At 44.5% G+C, this 19686-nt stretch overlaps 1 long non-coding RNA gene across 1 annotated transcript in view; it reads right to left on the reverse strand.

Moving 5' to 3' along the window:
• The window catches only part of LOC128844287 (uncharacterized), a 128677-nt gene that overhangs the window by 8734 nt on the left and 100257 nt on the right, over window positions 1-19686 (reverse strand). The window lies entirely within an intron of this gene.

The following is a 19686-nucleotide window of genomic DNA, read 5'->3' on the forward strand; positions in this document are numbered from 1 at the left end:
TTTTCCTTCTGTCTGAGTATGTTTGAAAATAAAGAACTCTGTCAGTCATAGTCAGAGAGAGAAATCATGATATGTGAAACCAGCTATTGAAAACAAAAAGGCTTTTTTGTCTCTTCTAAAATCCTCTGATTCTGGAAACCATATTTTTCATTTCAAGATGACGAGTCTACTTGACGAAGTTAGTGTTTAAAGGCCTGGAAAGTTAGTCTGTCTGTCACTATGGGTATGCATGAGAGTCATTCATTCAATGTCCCGTTAGTAGAGTTCAGCTGAATCCTTGCCATGGGTTCATGTACCACTTTCAGTTGTCTCAGCATGTACTGTAGCAAGATACTCTCAGCATTTCTGTAACGTTTTTGTACATTATATTGGTTTTTACCTTTTCTTCATGTTAAGTTTAATACATTTGACTTTCAGATGGCTCTAACAACTCAGAACTGTAGAAAATGTTGCCAACCAGTGGCTAAGCAATCTAGGTATACAATTTTTCATTAGAGTGGATGCAATTTGAGCCCTAGACCAGCACTTTACACTTACCTGAATAAAAGGAAGCATGCATCTCAAAGCACTTTATTAAGCTGGGTAAGGTTGTTTTCACCATTTTATAATGAGGATGCTAAGGTACAGAGAGGTAGTGACTATTCCATGTCTCTTTGAGAGTCAGTGATTCTCAAAAATAGAACCCATGTCTTCTAATTCCTTGGTCTAACCACTAGATCATAATGACTCCAGTATGTATAAATGTGCTCACTAGGGGAGGAAAGAGCAGTAGGCACTTACATAGAAATTATTGCTAGAAGGATTATCAAAAATTTTGCATATCAGTCTTTGCTGTGAACATTTTGGAAAGTGACTAGTGCTGTTTTTTAACCTCTTTATTTATATATTTAATAAACAAATTTCATACTCCAAGCACACACACAGCTTTCCTGCTCTGCATGAAAAATTACAAATAAGGAAGGTATATCAGTAGCATAGTTCCAATCAGTTTTATTCAGTTTCCTTCTAGAAACTGAGGGGCGAAGGAAATAGCAAGGGCAACTGAAAGTGAATAATGTAATTTCTTACTCTTAAGTTCAGTGTGTAGTCCAAGATGGATTTGAATGTATATGCACTTCGTAAATCACACTTAGTTCAAAGGCAAGTGAGTTTAAAAACAGTCCGCAGACCTTTTCAGCATCAGAATAATGAACAGAAATGGAGCTACACAAAAGACTAGGTGGAAAAAAGGTCCAGGAAGCCGCTGGAAGTTCCAGATGCAGTCAATGCACGTTCCCCAACCCAATCTGTTTGCATTTTCCAGGAACACACTGTATGGACAGTGTTAGTTTCTAAAAGACAAATCACAGAATGGTAAAGAGCACAAGAAGAGTCTACTGTGTTTAAAGCTTACAGTTAATTGGGCTATGCATTGCCAAGACATCCTTAGCATAACAAGCATTGTGGTTTAATTTTTTAAAAGTTGATTTAAGAAGGTCCTAATATGTGAACAGAAGGGCTCAGTCATGCCAGGTTTCAGGTTTCAATCTTCATCTTCACTGAAACTTGACAATGAGAAGGAGTATTAAGACATGTGACTAAACACAGCTGTCTTTGCTATCACAGGCATTTCTAATCAAACATTTCTCATTTAGACAGCGAACTGCAGACCCCTTGTGTCCAAACTGACATTGACAGTGTGGCAATGGACACTGCTGGTGTCTTTAAAAAGCAAAATGGATTAAAGTATTGATTGATCACTGGAAACAATTATCTTTTTTCCAAGTGAGTGGGAAGCAATCATGACTATGTTGCAAAGCTCCACTGGCGAAGAAAGTGGGGATAGAAAAGATTGAACAAGGCTCATAAAATTTCACTTTCAGCACACTGGGTAACATGATTGTTAAATTTCAAAGCTATTTTTTCCTTCAGTACTATGCAAAACATCAATATTTTAGCATAAAACAAGAATGCTTTTGAATAGGGATTTTGTTCTCTTAAAAAGCAGCACTCATGTTTGAACTCACCATAAGATGTACATATGATAAACTCTTCTTAGCCCTGAGAGCCCCTAATCAGGGAGAGGACAGGATGTTACAGGCTTTGCTGAAGGTAGCAAATAACTACCAATAGTGTAATGGTAGCATCTGAGCTGAACTGTAGGGTATCTGGCAAGTTTGTGAAATCCCATCACTACTAGTTCAGCACTGAAAAATAAGATTAATCACTATTTGGAGATGAATTAGGATGAGATGCAAACTAGAAAGGCTGCAGCTTGGCCTCAAAGGGATATCTGGTGCACCTGTGTTTGGAAAGTTATTTAAGATGGTTGGTTTTGGTTTTCTTTTAAAATATGTTTTGGGAGAGTGTTGCAGTGATTGGCAGGAGCACTGGATTATTTTTCAGGCAAACAGCAAGTGTTTTAGATGTGTTCATGCTGGGTTGCTGCTTGGGTCTTGTGTATACTGGAGCTTTGAACTGTGTGGTGTCAAACCACCATTTTCAAGCATATTTCTTCCTAAAGCAGTCTAGCATCTCCACTCTCCAGAATTGGTCATAATGGACACTGGGATAATTTTGGTACGTCCACACATGCTGTACTTCCCAACAGTGTTTGCAACTCTGTATCATGGGACTTTTAGAAAGTTCTCCCAACCCAAGTAGTGATTCCTTGATGTGACTGATTGACAAAAAGGGTCAAACTTTTTTTAAGGAACCATTAGATCAGAGCACCCTTCTTCTCTCTGAGAAACCACATAAAATAGCTTATCCTAACTTCCAATAGGGAAATACCATATGAGTTGCTCCTAGCTACCATTTTCCAAGAAACATACTTTTATCTTGACAATGGTCAACAGCAATCTGATGGAAACAACTGATTAGAGATAATGAGACAAACTCAAAATCTGTGCAAGCAAGTGCAATTTCAGTTACTTGAATGGATTTGTACCATCTTAAATCAGGTCAGAAATGGGTCCAAAATTTCTCAGTAGTAGGCTGAAACACAAAGAAACAGATACACACATACACTTTTTTTAGTTTGTAGGTTATAAACAAAAGAGAGTTGGGGGTGTGTTTCTCCCCATAATTGTAACAGATGTCAGTTTCACCTCTTGGGAAAATACTCTTATTTGAAATGTTATAACTATGAAAGCTCCTACAGTTGCCAAAATAGTTTCACATTTGTAACTTGAGATTTACTAGCTTACTATATTCATGTGTTAACTTGAATTGTTTTTGATATATACAATTAGAAATCATTACATAGGGTTTCAGTTGAACAATTTTTCCCAAAAAGCTTAAACAAAATAGTTTCTAAATAGATTAGTTTATCAAAACCAATCTACTTGAAAATTATCTAGAGCTTTGGTTTTGATTCTTTTGTTTTGTTTGCACACTTATTTTTGATTTGCTGCTTGTCTCAATCTCAGCTATGCCAAATTTGCAAGCAGAACTGTTTCTCTCCCTCCCCCCCTTTTGGGTGTATGTACTAAACACAGTACTTCTATCAGCAGTCAAAATGGAAATCTGTTAAACTCACAGCCTGCTATTCCCTAAAGAGCTACTGTGCAGGCATTTCTCTTTCCCGCGCTTAAAATTTTTGCATCTTAAATGTAAACACTGTGTGACACACACCAAATTTATCAATCTTGTTGTGTATTGTTCCCATTAATTCATGAGGTGTAACTTTCTTGTTCTTTAATTCTGGATGGTGCACAAAGCCAATAAGAGGTGGTGTTGGCACAGAGAAAGCATTTCTGGCTTCAAACAACAACTTTGTATTCCAGGGGAAAATTGAAATGTTGATTGTCCAAAATCCAGTGTGCAGCTTTCTTTGTGAAGACTCTTTGTCCTGTAACCTGATTTTAGCACATCATTCTAAGTCCTGAAACAGCTATGTCACTGCTGAATCCATACACCTCTCAACATTTAATGCAACAACAGAAAATCCAGAATTCCTAGAGGTACCTTTAGGGGAAATTGGATATTTCAGTCATTAAAAATGTTACATATTTTAAATCTAAATTGATGAAAATGCAATATTCTGATGCAAGCTGCAAAATTTGGATCCATATTTTGATAATCCGAAATTGCCCTTGTTTGTTTCCATGTTTGCTTTTAACTTTGTTAGATAAACACAAGGATATTCAGGTAGGATTACTGACAAGCTAGGAGAGGGAGTGGTTTGGTAAAACTGGAAATCCTGTTTTGTTTCAGTAAATCTTTTTCTGGTTTTCTTCTTTGTTCCTGTTTTATCATATTCTGTTTCCTCTCCAGTTCCCGCTTTCTCCCATATGAAAAAAAAAAGTTACCAAATAAGAGATCAGTCATGGTCCCCTGGAAATCAATGGGACTTCTGCCATTAGCTTCGGTCAGTGGAGAACCATACCTGAAAGCTATAATAATTATAACTATATAATTAAGCTATAACTAATTTAGTTTCCTTTTGGGATCTGCTTCCTTGTCATGAAAGGATATTTCATATTTCTATTTTCCCTGACTCTTTAAAATGATGTTTTCATATTTTGTGTAAGATTAGTACTTAAGAAAAGCAGTAGATCAATAGCCTCAGATACTGAAGTCTCCTATCCACAGTTCTCACGCCCATCCTGGATCTCTCTGCTAAGACTTCCAGAGCTAGTGTTTTGTGGTTTTTTTGTGCCCTTGACACCATGTCTTGGGAACTTTACTGAGGTCACCAAATAGCCAACAGATAGTGGGAATTTGTGGTCACTAACAACTATCTACAGGAGAAAACTTCTGTAGACTGTTGCCAATTCTTTCAGCCATATAAATCCCAATATTTTAATTTCTCCTTATTTAAAAAAAATACAGTGTATTCTGATACACAGCAGAGAGGGGCCTGACCTAATCCCACAAATTGAACACTCATTAATTATAGAAGTTTTGTAAAGTCTGAATTTCATGACTAAATCCCAGTTGTATTAGGCAGCATTACAATAAATACTTAGTCCTAGCATAATCTAGAAAGCTGCACTTAAAACTAAATGACTTTGGAGATAATATAAAATTACTTTTGAGATAATATACTAACCATCTTCATCCTCCCTTTCTTCTGTTAGCAGTCTAATTTTACAACAAAAATGTGTCATTACTTGGTTAATGATGTGTGCCTGATATTTATGATAATGAACTTTGTTAGACTTCAGATCCAGCAGGGATTTCATAACCCTTAAAACTAGCTTGTCATCTCTAATCAACATTCTGATAAACTGGCAGACTACAGTAGGGACTTCAGTGGCTATTAATATAGTAAAGGCAGTATCATCCTTTAAAACCTGTACTCAGAATTAAATTTGTCAATCAGCAGAGTTGACTGTCAGAATTCTGAATTCAGTAGGCATTAATGTTAGTTTTACAAACTATACTAAAATCACTGGCCCTGCACAGAGCATAAGATAGCACAGAGTCCTGCCCACCAGACAGTGTACATTTGTTCTCTTCATACTTCACAATTTTAAAATCGGTGCCATAATCTGAACAAGTAGAAGACTAAATAATCTTTTCAATTCCCTTTTGGTCTACCTATCTTTATTACTGCCCTACTTTATTATTGTGTAAAGGAAGAGGATTCCAGATAAGTTTCATAAAGAGCTGATGGTTTCCAGATACTTATAATACTGAAGACAGCAACCATTAATATAGAAACATTAAATACACCCTGGGAAAAACAAATCACATAATGGATAGGAATGGGGAAAATATGTCATCAACATGAACAAAATTTATGGGACTGTGTGTAAATTAGGGATGCACTGATTGATTCAGATGAAATGAGAACAGACCCTGGGTCTACTGCAATGGGAGCTTCATAGTCTATACGCAAATCAAAGAAGGGCATAAATGGTCACATTTTAGAAATGCACGCAGACTCGTAAATGTGGCCTGCTCTCAACAAAATGTCTTTGAATGATGCATCTGGTCTAGGGCTGGCGTTAGATTTGCTAGGGCCCAACACAGAAACTAAGGATCAGGCCCCGATGGAAGGCATGGTCATGGAGGTGTTGACACTGACCCACAGGCTGGGTGGCCCACTGAGTTGAGTCGGGGCTGAAGCATGTAATTTAGTTGTGTGGCTCCCTGTGGCGTCAGGCCCCAGGCAATTGCCCTGCTTGCCATGCCCTAATGACAGCCCTGCTCTGGTCACCAACCATTTGATTTGCATCCCAGGAAGACACTTGTCTGTTTACAAATGAGTTCACCTCACTCTCTATCATTAGTGTATCTGCTGCATTCATAGGCGCCAACTCTGTGGGTGCTCCAGAGCTCGAGTACCCATTGGGAAAAAATGGTGGGTGCTGAGCACCCACTGGTAGTGCCCCTATCAGCTCCCCACCAGTGCCTGCCGGCAGGCCCCACAGATCAGCACCTTCCTTTCCCTCCCCGCACTTCCTGCCAACTGCAATCAGCTGTTTCATGGCGTTCAGGAGGCTCTGGGGAGGATGGGGGAGGAGCAAGGATGCAGTGTGCTCGGGGGAGGGGGCAAAACTGGGCGGGAAGAGGCAGGGCACGGTGGAGCCTTGGGAGAAGAGGTGGAGTGGGGGTGGGGTCTGGGGGAGAGCCAAGGGTCGAGCACCCCCCGGCACTTTGGAAAGTCGGAGCCTGTGGCTGCATTCATTTCTTTTCTGAATTGTACTTTTTTCTCACAGAAGAAGGTTGTTCTTGACTTTTTTTTCTCCTGCGTGACTCACAATCTGCTTCTGCTTCTGTGTAGAACTCTGAGACCTAAGCATCCCTAGTTATTTTAGATCTAGACAGGGATCATAGTGAATGCAAGAAACAAACACACCTCCTCACCAGTTGAGTTTAGTGACAGTATCTACATGTGCAGATCTTTAGTTCCAAGATAAGTCAGTGCAACCTTTTTTTCCTGTACTGTATCAAAATGCAAAGCCATCATGTATGTGTAGGGCAAAAAGAAATGGTTATAAACAGTCTATATGCCTATTCATTTATTCTAGGAGATAAACCTGAAGTCCTGAAATCATTAGTTCTTCTACTTGTGTGGCAAAAACCTGTGTATAACATTTCAGAAACCCGGCTGGCTTAATCCCTGATGAAGTATATGTCTCAGCAGGAAGATGTAGTAGAACAGGTGCCAATCTGCCCAGTAATGTACTCACAACTGCAGGTCATGGTGTCTGGCTGCCTGAAAGCAGACAGATTTGTCAAAAGGAATTATTGATGTGTGGGCGGTGAGGCTGAAGAAACCTAAATGTGTCCCCATTTACATTACTGCTGTCACAGTTACTTTTGTCAGGCCAGTCTGTAAGAGGCATTTCCCCAGATGTGAAAGCCATGTGTGTCGGCCCAGCTGAGCCTGCCTCAGAGATGTAATTTACCTTACCATTTGTGCCCAGTGATGGTAACTAATCAAGGAGTTTTGTTAAATGATAGTTACTCTTGACGTCCATACAATCAATTTAGATATCTGCTAATTTAGGGGCCCATTCATGGCTTCCTGAAATATTGATCTAATCAATTTTATTCTCACAAATAAACAATCCAGCCTATAAACCATCCAAACCAACTTTTTCTTAGCTCAAATTTTTGAAACTTGTAGTACAAAGAAAGGTAGTTCATGTTTCTGAATGCATTGGAAACCCTCCTATTAAACCCTTCAATTAATTATCCAGAGTACAGCTATATTCTTCTTTGAGTGCTGGTCCCTGTCTGTATTCCACTGTGGGTACACGTGCTCTATGTGCCTGAGACCACAAAATTCTTGAAAGTATGGTCCATTGGTCTGGGCCTGAGCCCCTACTCTCCTCATGCTTTGTTCCAAGGATATGAGCAGGGCCGGCTCTAACTTTTTGCTGCCCCAAGCAGCAAAAAAATGTGCCGCCCCGCTGAGCCCCCCCGCCGGAGCCCACTGAGCGCTGCGCCGCCGGACCCCCACACACACCGAGCGCCACGTCGCCGGAGCCCGCCCCCCCCCCCCGCCGAGCGCCGCACCGCCGGAACCCCTCCCTGAGTGCCGCGCCGCCGGAGCGCCCCTTCCCCCCGCGGAATGCCGTGCCGCGCCTTGCTGACCCCTGCCACCCCAAGATTGGCCACCCCTTACCAGGTGCCGCCCCAAGCATGTGCTTAGTTGCCTGGTGCCTGGAGCCGGCACTGGATATGAGGGACAGAGCAAACAGACCACCTTTTCAGTTCCTTCTTACTGTCGCATGGCCTAAATTGGAACCTCCAGTGTCCGAAGCTTCTCCTTTTCTCTTCAGCTTCCTGTTTTCAAATCTGTAAATATTTCAAAATTTGCTAGTTTTATCTTTAGTGTTAATAGTTTTATTAGTATAGTTAGTAGTTATGTTTCCCACCCCAGGGAATCCCCTTCTGGCTCCCAGTATGGGAAATAGATTATGGCCAGAATACTGGGTCTTAAAAATTACCTCTCCTGCCTCTGCTCTTTCTCAGTCAGCAATGACCCCCAGCAGTGCCTGTCATAGGCGCCGACTCAGTGGGTGCTCCGGGGCTGGAGCACCCACAGCAAAAAATTGGTGGGTGCTCAGCACCCACCAGCAGCTCCCCATGGCCCTGCCCCACCCCCCTGCTCCAGCTCGCCTCCGCCTCCTCCGCAAGCACGCCACTGCGTCCTGCTTCTCCTCCCTCCCTCCCATTGCTTGCACCACGAAACAGCTGATTTGCGGGGCAGGGAGGGAGGGGGGAGAAGGGGGAATGCGGCACGCTGGGAGAGGAAGCGGGGCTGGGGTGGGGATTTGGGGAAGGGATCCAATGGGGCAGGGAGGGGGCGGAGTTAGGGTGGGGACTTTGGGGATGGTGTTGGAATGGGGACGGGGATGGGGTGGAGTTGGAGCGGGGCCAGGGGTGGTGAAAGGGGAAGGTGGGCACGGGCACCCCCAAGCACCGGAGAAAGTTGGCGCCTATGTTGCCTGTACCATCTTGGAGAAGTACATATATCTACCAGGTACAGTATCTGTCACTCCTTCTCTAGCCAGACCCAACAGGCACAGGAATTCTAGCTTAAAAAGCACCTAGGGAAAAAGACTGAGGTCCCAATTAGAACCAGACTGGGGGACACCCTGTCCCTTCATACATAAGGCAGCATCATAAAGGAGCGCACCCGCTAGCATGAGGCCTGACTCGGGAGCAAGGGAGATTACGCTTATGGACCCTCTGTCAGAGTTTCATCAGAAGAGCAGGGAATGCTCTCATAAGCACAAGAGCAGATCCTCCTCTAAGTCCACTCCTAAAAGAATGGATTCCTCCCTGACTCCATCCAGGTTGGGCAAATCTTTGTACCCAGCTCCCAAAGACTTAGAACGTCCTAAATCCAAGATCCATAATAAAAAGACTCATGTGAGCAAGGATCTATCAGTACCAGGCTCTGCACCAGCAAAAACACTGCCAGCGGTATTGTCCAGGTCAAGAGATCGAGTCTGTGTCAGGAACCTCAACCACTGGTGGTACTGTCTTAATTCCATATGGGTCTGTCAACCCAGAGCCTTCATACATGAGCTTTATCTGTACAGGTAGACAGAACCCTGCACAATCCAAGAAGAGTGGAGAGATACGTCTCTTTGGAGGACATCTGTGTTCTCCTGGATCCGCAATTTCTCCTGCTGTCGGGGCTGTCATTTACCAGGGAGATTTTGACCTCAACAGAAGATATGGGCTATGGGAGAGGTCTAGCCTCCAGCCCATTTATTAGCTTGGCCTTTCATTTGATGGAACCAATGGCTCCACCAATTCACCTGGATCTGGCTTTCTCATCATTGGGGGAATCAGAAGTACCAGAGGAACTGTCATTGCCTCCTCTGTGGGAGATAGTTCAGATGGGAGATCAAGAGCTTCTTGGTACCAGCCTCCGTCTAAATCAGGAAACCCCCCTCAGAACCAATGGTGCCCCATGTCTTGGGGACCTCCACAACCCAGCTGCAATCACTCCTGTTGGCACTATCCGTGGTACCCATACACATGATATGCAGGATCTGTGCTATCTAATAGGGAGTCATATCACCTCCCATCCAAGAAAGCAACCAAAGCTTCCTCTTGACCATATAGAGGAGGAAGACTATGAGCTGGACCTGAGAGTTCCGATAGTACCAACAAGGGTAACCTAATCTCCTGATGAGGCAGTCACTCCAGCTTTGCCATCCCCCCTGCTATGCAGGGTGCCGGTGAAGCTCCAAATCTCTGTAGAGGCAGTCCAGAACACACAACACAAGCTCCTAGACATCCTGCAACCCACAGGCTCCAGCCAGATAGCGCTTCTAGTGAATGAACCAGCAAGAAGTATATGGCATACACTGGCAACATATGTTCCTACCACCATGAGGCTAAGAAGCATTACTTTCTGCTGGCTAAGGAATCAGAGTTCCACTTTACCCATCCTGAACCAAACTCCCTAGTTGTTCAGGCTGCTACAGAAAGATCCAGGCAGCCACCCTCTTTGATAAGGAGGCCAACTGTCTGGACCTACTGGATAGAAAGGTGTTTACTTCCTCTAGCCTCCAGTCTAGAATACTGAATTATAAAGCATTGTTGGCTAAGTGTGATTTTGTGAATGATTCAAACTTCCTAGATTTTAAGGATAAATTACTTCAGCAGAACCAAGTTCAATATCAGGTCCTTACTGATGAAGACAAGCTGGTGGGCCAGAACTTCACTGCAATCTGTGGTCGATGCAGCTGACACCACGTCAAGGTCAATGACAGCTGCCATTGTCATGTGCTGGGAATCATGTCTACACTCTTTGGGTTTTATCAGGGAGGTCTAGAACACTGTGAAGGAGTTGGCCTTCAATAAGATCAACTTTTTCAATAAAAAGATAGATGAGACTTTGCACTCACTAAAGGACTCCAGAGCAACCCTCTGATTCCTAGGTATACATACACCAGCACCAAAGAGGAAATACCACAAATATTCCTACAAACCAAGGCCTATGGCTCAACTGTTTTTACCACCAGCAATCCTATGAACCTCCTTCATAAAAGACAGAAGGTGCAAAAGTCACAATACCCTGCACCTTCCACATCAACCCAACCTAACCAATGGCCAAAAGACACTTTTGATGGGATGCCCAGGAGTTGCAAACCACTGTTGATGCTGTTTTCACCCAGTCCTCACACATCCTTTGGCTGTCTAGCACTCCTATCCCACAACTGAAGTGCTGGATCTCATCTATTCTAGCTATACCATCAAGTTTTTTCCCTACTCTCTACAAAGTCCCCTTCACTGTCTCTCTTCAGGAGCCATTCTCATGAGGCGATCCTCTTCCAGCAGGTAATCTCTCCTGCATCCGGGAGTGATAGAGTGGGTGCCTCTTCAACATCAGGAAAAAGGGTTCTATTTTAAATATTTCCTAGTTCCCAAAAAAGAAGGGAGGGTGGAGACCCATTCTCGACATGCAATGACTCAACATTTTTTATTAAGAAACTAAAATTCCATATGGTTACCCTGGCATCGATAGTACTATCTTTGGAAAAGGTGACCTGGTTCACAGCCCTTGATATGAAAGATGTATACTTTCACATGAACATTCATCATGCCCACAGAAAATTCCTCAGATTCATGGTGGGTCCTGACCGCTGTCAATACAGGGTGCTTCCATTCAGTCTAGCAACTGCACCCAGGGTCTTCAGCATAGTGTTTCAAGTAGTAGCAGCACAGTTCAGAGGCAGTGGCTTCACCATCTTCCCCCTGTTTAGACACTCAGTGGCAGAACAAGCTTAGAAGCCCTTGCATCAACCTCATTACTGCTTCATCTTCTGTCATCCCTAGGAGTCTGTGTGAACATGGAAAAGTTTATCCCCCTGACCCCAATGCAGACTACAGAATTGATAGCAGCAACTCTAAATTCAGTCAGATCAAGGACTTATCTCCCAATGGACTGATTTCACACCATGAGCAGCCTGATACACCAGGTTATGCACAACCTTCGAATATTGGTTCAGATTTGCCTTTCTCTCCTGGGGCACATGGTGTCATACTTACATCACACTGTTCACCAGACTTCACCGCCATTGCCTGCAGGCTTGGCTCCAAACCAAGTAAACACAGAATGAACACTATGGTGTTAATTCCCACCAGTAAAAGGGTCTCACTAACCTGGTGGAAAGATTCTGGACAAGTGTGTATGAGTGTTCTTTTCTGTCCCCCACACACAATAAGATAATTACAGATGCCTCTGATAGGCTGGGGAGCCCGCATGGACAGTCACATGGCATTGAGCACTTGGATGCCCCGAGAGACAAGAATGCATGTAAATTTTCAGAACTTCAGGCAGTCCAAAAGTCTTGCAAAACATTTCTGTTATTCATCTAGTCTCATCATGTACTCATAATGTCAGACAACCTAACTGTATTCTAAATAAACTAGCAGGGAAGAGTGAGAGAGTCTCCTGTGTATAAAAGCAGTCACCTTATGGAACCGGTGTATCAAAAACCATATCACTCTATTGGCAGTGTACTTTCCAGGTATACAAAATTTGCTGGCAGATCGCCTCAGCCAGCTATCCAATTCATTGGTGAGCAACACAGTGGGAAAACCTCATTTGGGACCTGTTTACCACGCAGGCAAACAGGAAATGAAACATATATTTCTCCCGGGGAGCTCAAGGAAAGCACTCAGAGATGATGCTTTTCTACTACCTTTGTAAGATCACTTCAACTATGCCTTCCCTCCCATTCCCATACTATCTCATGATCTACAGAAGATGCAACTGGACAGGACTCAGGTCATCCTCATCACCCTTCAGTGGCCCAAATAATTCTGGTTTCCTAGTCTCCTGCAGATGTTGTCTCACCCATCTATCAGCATTCAGTCTTTCCTGGATCTCTTGACCCAGGAGAATGGCAGAGTCAGACATCCCAACCTGGATGCACTTCATCTCATGACTTGGTAGTTGGATGGGCATCAAACCTAGAACGTTCCTACTCTGAAGCTGTCTATCCATTCTTAATAATAGCCGAATGGAGTCCATCAGAAAAAGTTACCTACCCATGTAAAAACATTTCTCTCTCTCTAGGCCCAGCAAAATCATGTATCTCCAGAAACACTGGATATTTCCACTATTTTAGACTGTCATCTTAGTTTCAAGATGACAGGTCTTTCCCTTAGCTCTCTGTGGGTTCACCTAGTAGCAGTCAGCATGTGTCACTTGCCATCAGATGGTTACTCTAACTTTACTCACCCCATGATGGCCAGATTCTTGAAAGGTCTAATGCAAATCTTTCCACAGGTAAGGAAACCAAGACTAGACTGGGATCTTAACCTAGTGCTTTGGCACTCACTAAGCTACCCTTTGAACCTCTGGCTTCATGCTTTGTATCCTTCCTGTCAGTGAAGGTTGCCTTCGGTGTCATCACCTTGGCCAAGTAGGCTGCTGAATTTGGAGTTCTAATGAATGGCTGATCCACCATATACAGTATTCCATAATAACAAAGTCTCACTTATGACTACATCCAAAATCACTCCTAAGATAATTTCAGATTTTCACATAAACCAGTCAATTCACTTACCTGTATTTTTTCCCAAACCCCACACTTCTAGCAAGGAGAGGAGACTTCATTCCCTCGACATGCAACAAACATTAGCATTTTACCTGCAAAGAACTAGATCAATCAGAAAGTCGCCTAGACTGTTTGTTGTCGTAGCAGAAAAAGTCCGAGGTCTGGCTATTTCATCTCAGAGGATCTCTTAAGAGGATCTCTGGCTGTATCCTGCTCTGTTATCAATTGACACATCTCCCTCCTCCATGAAGGGTAAGGGCTCTTTCAAAAAGGCCACAAACAGGCTCAGTGGCATCACTCCAACAAGTACCCATACTTGACATTTGCAGGGCAGCTACTTGGAGTTCCATCCACACATTCTCAAGACATTATGTCTGGGTCCAGGACTCCTCCACAGATGCATTCTGTGGGGCAGCAACCCTATGAGTAGCTATACCACTTGCATCCTCGCACTCCCCTCCTCTCAGTCACCCAAAGTAAAATACACACTGGGACCAGCACTCGAAGAACGGGAAGTTACTTATTTTATTGTAACTGAAGTTCTTCAAGAGGTGTGGTCCCTATCTGTATTCCACTACCCGCCCTCCTTCCCCTCTGCTTCGAATCTTGGTAAGATTCATGGTAGAGAAGGAACCAAAGTGGTCGTCAGTCCACCCCTCCTTTTATCCCCATGGTGCAGAGCATGAGGAGAGCAGGGGCACAGGCATGGACCAAAGAACACGGCCTGCAAGAATTCTCCGGTGTCAGGTGCATGAAACGCACACGTGCCCACACTGGAATACAGATAGGAACCACATATCTCAAAGAATTCCTGTGACAATAAGGTAATTAACTTCCCTTTTATGCTGCCTTTCATTCAGCCACTAGATTCCTTAACATAATTGTATGTTGATAAGATTCCACCACTAAAAAGGCTCAAGATTTTAATCTTTAGCCAGTTTTTGTACTGTAATGTTTTAATTAATATGGATACAATTACTACTAAAAGGTAAAATGCAGCACATGGAGTACCACACTGTGTAATCTTACAAAGGCCTCATAGCAATCCTTTACATATATTAAAAGGGACATTTGGTATAGTAACACAAAAGCACAATTGCCTTCAGCCAGCTACATGTAAAAGAAGTGGAAGTCTCTGAGAATCATATTCTGTTTGAATATAGTATTTGTATCTTCCACAAGAAAATGGTGGAAGCTGGAACCACATGATTTTTATAGAAATTTCTTCATGTGAGAGGAGAAAACCCGTATTACTGTATTTCCTATCTTTTGAGAGATTGGCTTTGCAATGTTAATGTGATTTTTAAAGTAGGGTTTTTTAAGTTTGTGTGTATAATATATATATATATATATATATATATATATATATATATATATATATATATATATAGGTCATGCCAGGGCGGGTGCAAGGATGTTTCGTGCCCTAGGCGAAACTTCCACCTTGTGCCCCCCCGTCCCCAAGCTCTGTGGCAGCTCTCTGCCCCCCTCTCTGCCCTAAGGCACCCCCCTGTGGCAGCTCCCCACCCCCCCAGAGACGCCCCCCCCCCACCGCGGCAGCTCCCCCCGGCCTGGGTAACTGTGCGGCAGCTCCCCACCCCAGCTCACCTCTTCTCCACCTCCTCCCCTGAGCACACCGCCCTGCTCTGCTTCTCTCCCTCCCAGGCTTGCAGCGCCAATCAGCTGTTTGGTGCCGCAAACCTGGGAGGGAGAGAAGCAAAGTGGGGTGGCGTGCTCAGGGGAGGAGGCGGAGCAGAGGTGAGCTGGGGCAGAGAGAGGGTCCCCTGGGTGCAGGCCCCCCCCCTTACTTGCTGCAGGCAGCCCTCCCCGAGCCCCTCTGCCCCAGCTCCCTCCGCCTAAATGCTGACGGCGACCATGGCGGCCGAAGATCCAGCCACCGCGGTTATCGCCAAAGGACCCGAAATGCCGCCCCCCAAATGCTAACACCTTAGGCAACCGCCCAGGTCGCCTAATGGGTTGCACTGGCCCTGGGTCATGCGTCCAGGATGCATTTGTTCATTCGCGTAACTAAAAGTAGAACTCCTTTTTTTATAAAGATATATTTTGAGAAGTTTAGTCCCTTTGTGATGACCAGTATATATCACTGGGAGTCTACCACGTTTCAAAATCCATTATTATTGCTATAATACTTTTTGTCTCAGTACAAAACACTGGTTTGATACTTCCAGAGTAAATAATAAATGCATTGCATACGAAGGCTGGATCCGGCTGACTGAGGCAACCTGGTTCAACCTGGTTTAATGGTCATGAAGGCGGTGACAGCAAGCGTTGTGGAATGCTTAAGAGCACGACAAGACACGTAGGAGTCCTGGTCATCCACTGCGCCCTGCCCTATCTCCAGCTGTCTCGACTTCTGTCCTGCCACTGGATACAGATAGGAACTGGGAAGAGAGAGTGAGGCTGACGTTGCGCAACTCTCCCTCACTTTAATCCAATTCACGCGCAAGTCTCGACATCATATCATATCATATTACATCATATCAAGTCCTGTGGTGATGGGCGAGCGACGAAGCAGCAGGTGTGGGTACACTGGGAGTTGTAGCCGCGGACCTGCACATAGGCGGCTCGGGCATAATGGTCGTTCCTCACTAACCAAAGCAGCAGTAGAGCTCGGCATCTTCTTGAGCAACTGAGCAGCCCTATTCAGGATTGCACTGCTCACCTCCGTAGAACGAGGAGGGGGCTAGAAAAGGTGCCCTAAACATTACTTGCTTCACCTTACCCTGGCCAGCATACCGCGGCTGGCGGGGATCCCATAAAAGAGGTCGAACAAAACCAAAATTTAGAGTGACACCAATCACTATTGGCACATGGAATGTGCACACGTTACTGGACAACATCACGGTAGACAGACCAGAGAGAAGAACAGCACTTGTCACTAGAGAGCTCTCACGCTACAACATTGACATTGCAGCCCTTAACGAAACTCGCCTTGCTAATGAAGGACAGCTATCCGAGTCAGGTGGTGGCTATACATTCTTCTGGAGTGGCCACAGCAGTGATGAGCGTCGTGAATCTGGAGTTGGCTTCGCCATCAAGAATCATCTTGTTCGGAAACTTGCCAGTTCCCCCAAGGGTATGAATGACTGGCTCATGACAATGCAGCTTCCGCTTCAAAAAGGAAAACAAGCTACTTTGATCAGCGCATATGCTCCTACAATGACCAACCCAGAGGATGTGAAGGATAAATTCTACAAAGAACTAGATACTCTGTTATCGTCAGTGCACCGCACAGACAAGCTGATTCTGCTTGGCGATTTTAACGCAAGAGTCGGATGCGATGCCGCAGCCTGGGAAGGAGTCATTGGGAAAAATGGAGTGGGAAAGTGTAACAGCAATGGTCTGTTACTGCTGAAAACTTGTGCAGCACATGACCTTCTGATCAGCAATACGGTCTTCCGCCTTCCTACCCATAACAGGACTTTGTGGATGCATCCCCGTTCCAAGCACTGGCATTTGATCGATTATGTCATCATCAGGAGAAGGGATAGACAAGATGTCAGGGTTACAAAAGCTATGTGTGGTGCTGACTGTTGGACAGATCATAGGCTCATAGTATCCAAAATGAAGCTCCGTATCATGCCGAAGAGACGACCACAAGGCTGTAAGGCTTTCAAAAGGATCAACACGTCGAAGCTGAAGAACAGCCGCATCACTGAAAATCTAGCGGAAGACCTAGAGAATGAACTTGCTGATCTTCGTATTGAGGATGACGCTGAGAAAGACTGGGAGCGATTCCGCAACACTGTCCATAAAGCTGCATCGAAGGTATTGGGGCCCTCCACATGCAGGTGGCAAGACTGGTTTGATGAAAATGATGCAGAAATCCAGGCCTTACTTGCTGAGAAGCACCGCCTGCATCGTGCATATCAAAACAATCCATCCTCAGCGGCAAAGAAGACTGCCTTTATCAACACTCGCAGAACAGTACAGAACCGACTGCACAAAATGCGGGAATTGTGGCTGAGCGCCAAAGCAGATGAAATACAGGCTTATGCGGACAGGAACGACTATAAGCAGTTTTATGAAGCCCTTAACACACTCTATGGTCCACAGTCTTCTGGGAGCTTTCCCCTCCTGAACTCTAATGGTACTGTGCTCCTTACAGAGAAGACGCAGATTCTCCAGAGATGGGCTGAACACTTTGAATCAATTCTCAATTGCCCCTCAGTCATCAATGATGAGGCCATTGAACAAGATGCCCCAGGTTGCAGTCAATGACTCCATGGATGCTTCACCAGAAGAGGACGAAGTGAAGAAAGCTATCAATCAGCTGTCAAGTGGCAAAGCCCCAGGGTCAGATGCCATACCAGCAGAGGTGTACAAAGTCGGTGGACCCGTGCTGCTACGGAAACTCACTGAGCTGTTTCAGTCCTTCTGGAAGCAGGGAACCATTCCACAAGAATTTAGAGACGCATCCATCTTGCACCTCTATAAAAGGAAGGGCAATCGCCAGGTATGCGACAATCACCGTGGAATCTCGCTGCTTTCTACAGCGGGGAAAGTTCTTGCATGGGTTCTGTTGAACCGATTGATCACTCACCTGGAGAAGGGCTTACTGCAGAATCACAGTGTGGCTTCCGTAAGGGACGTGGGACTATTGACATGATCTTCACTGTGCGTCAGCTACAGGAGAAATGTGAAGAGCAGAATCGTGAATTCTACACAACTTTTGTGGACCTCATGAAAGCATTTGACTCTGTCAGTCGCCAGAGCCTGTGGAGGATCATGTTGAAATCTGGCTGTCCAGATTTATACGAATGGTACGTCAATTTCATCACAGTATGATGGCTCATGTCCTGGATGACGGTGAAACATCTGAGGCCTTCCCAGTCACCAACGGTGTCAAGCAAGTGTGTGTTTTAGCACCCACTTTGTTCAGCATGATATTCTCTGCCACTTTGACTGATGCCTTTCAACACTGCACTGAAGGAGTAGGCCTGAAGTATAGAACTGACGGGAAGCTATTTAATGTGAGGCGACTGCGTGCCATCACCAAGGTGAAGGAAACTGTACTTCGAGACTTTCTCTTTGCCGATGATTGTGCTCTGAATGCTAGTACAGAGCCAGAAATGCAAGCCAGTATGGACAACTGCATGCAACAACTTCAGTCTCACCATTAACATCAAGAAGACTGAGGTCATGCACCAGCCAGCTCCCCGTGCTTCGTACTCAGAACCGTCCATCACTGCAAATGGACAGAGACTTCAGACAGTGGACCACTTCACGTACCTGGGCAGTACCGTTTCCCGATCAGTGTCAATCGATGATGAAGTAAACTGCAGAATTGCTAAAGCCAGCTCTGCATTTGGCCGATTGCGCTCCAATGTTTGGGAACGTCGAGGGATCAGCCTACCAACGAAGCTGAAGGTCTACCGAGCAGTGGTGCTTCCATCTCTGCTGTATGCCTGCGAGACGTGAACTGTCTATTGGAGTCATGCACAAAGGCTCAATCACTTCCACGTTTCCTGTCTGCGAAAGCTTCTAAAAATCAGATGGCAGGACAAAGTGCCTGATACTGATGCCCTTACTAGAGCCAGTCTCCCGTCAGTTTTCACATTGCTGATGAGAGCCCAGACAAGGTGGGCCGGACATGTTGTGAGAATGTCAGATGAACGCATTCCTAAACAGCTCTTCTACGGAGAACTCACTCAGGGAAAGCGTTCCCATGGAGGACAAAAGAAGCGATTCAAGGACACGCTGAAGACCTCTTTGAAGTCCTTTGAGATCAACACCGCCACATGGGAAACCTTCGCACTGAACCGTTCAGCATGGCACAGCCTCATTCACACAGGCAGTAATACCTCTGAGGCAAGGCGTATTGCTGAGGCTGAAAAAAAGCGTGAGCTGCGCAAGTCCAGAGCTGCTCGTACACCATCGACAGTGCCATTATATGTCTGCCCGACGTGTGACAGGAAGTTCCACGCCCGAATCGGACTGATCAGTCATCTCCGGACGCACAGAGCCCGGTCATCGAAAGAATGAGTTGTTGAGGTCTTCATAGATAACGATGGACAAACATCAAATAATAAAGGAATGCTTGTTTTTGCTTACTGTTTATTGTGTGATTTTTTTGAGTGAAATGAAACTTATAAGCAATGTGAACAATTGTATTGATATAAATACATTGATATTTCACCTCAAGTATGTATTTATTGCTTTTAGCATTCATCTTGATTTAATTTTAGTTTGT

Source organism: Malaclemys terrapin, chromosome 10 (genome assembly GCF_027887155.1).
Source record: "Malaclemys terrapin pileata isolate rMalTer1 chromosome 10, rMalTer1.hap1, whole genome shotgun sequence".
Classification (NCBI taxonomy): domain Eukaryota; kingdom Metazoa; phylum Chordata; order Testudines; family Emydidae; genus Malaclemys; species Malaclemys terrapin.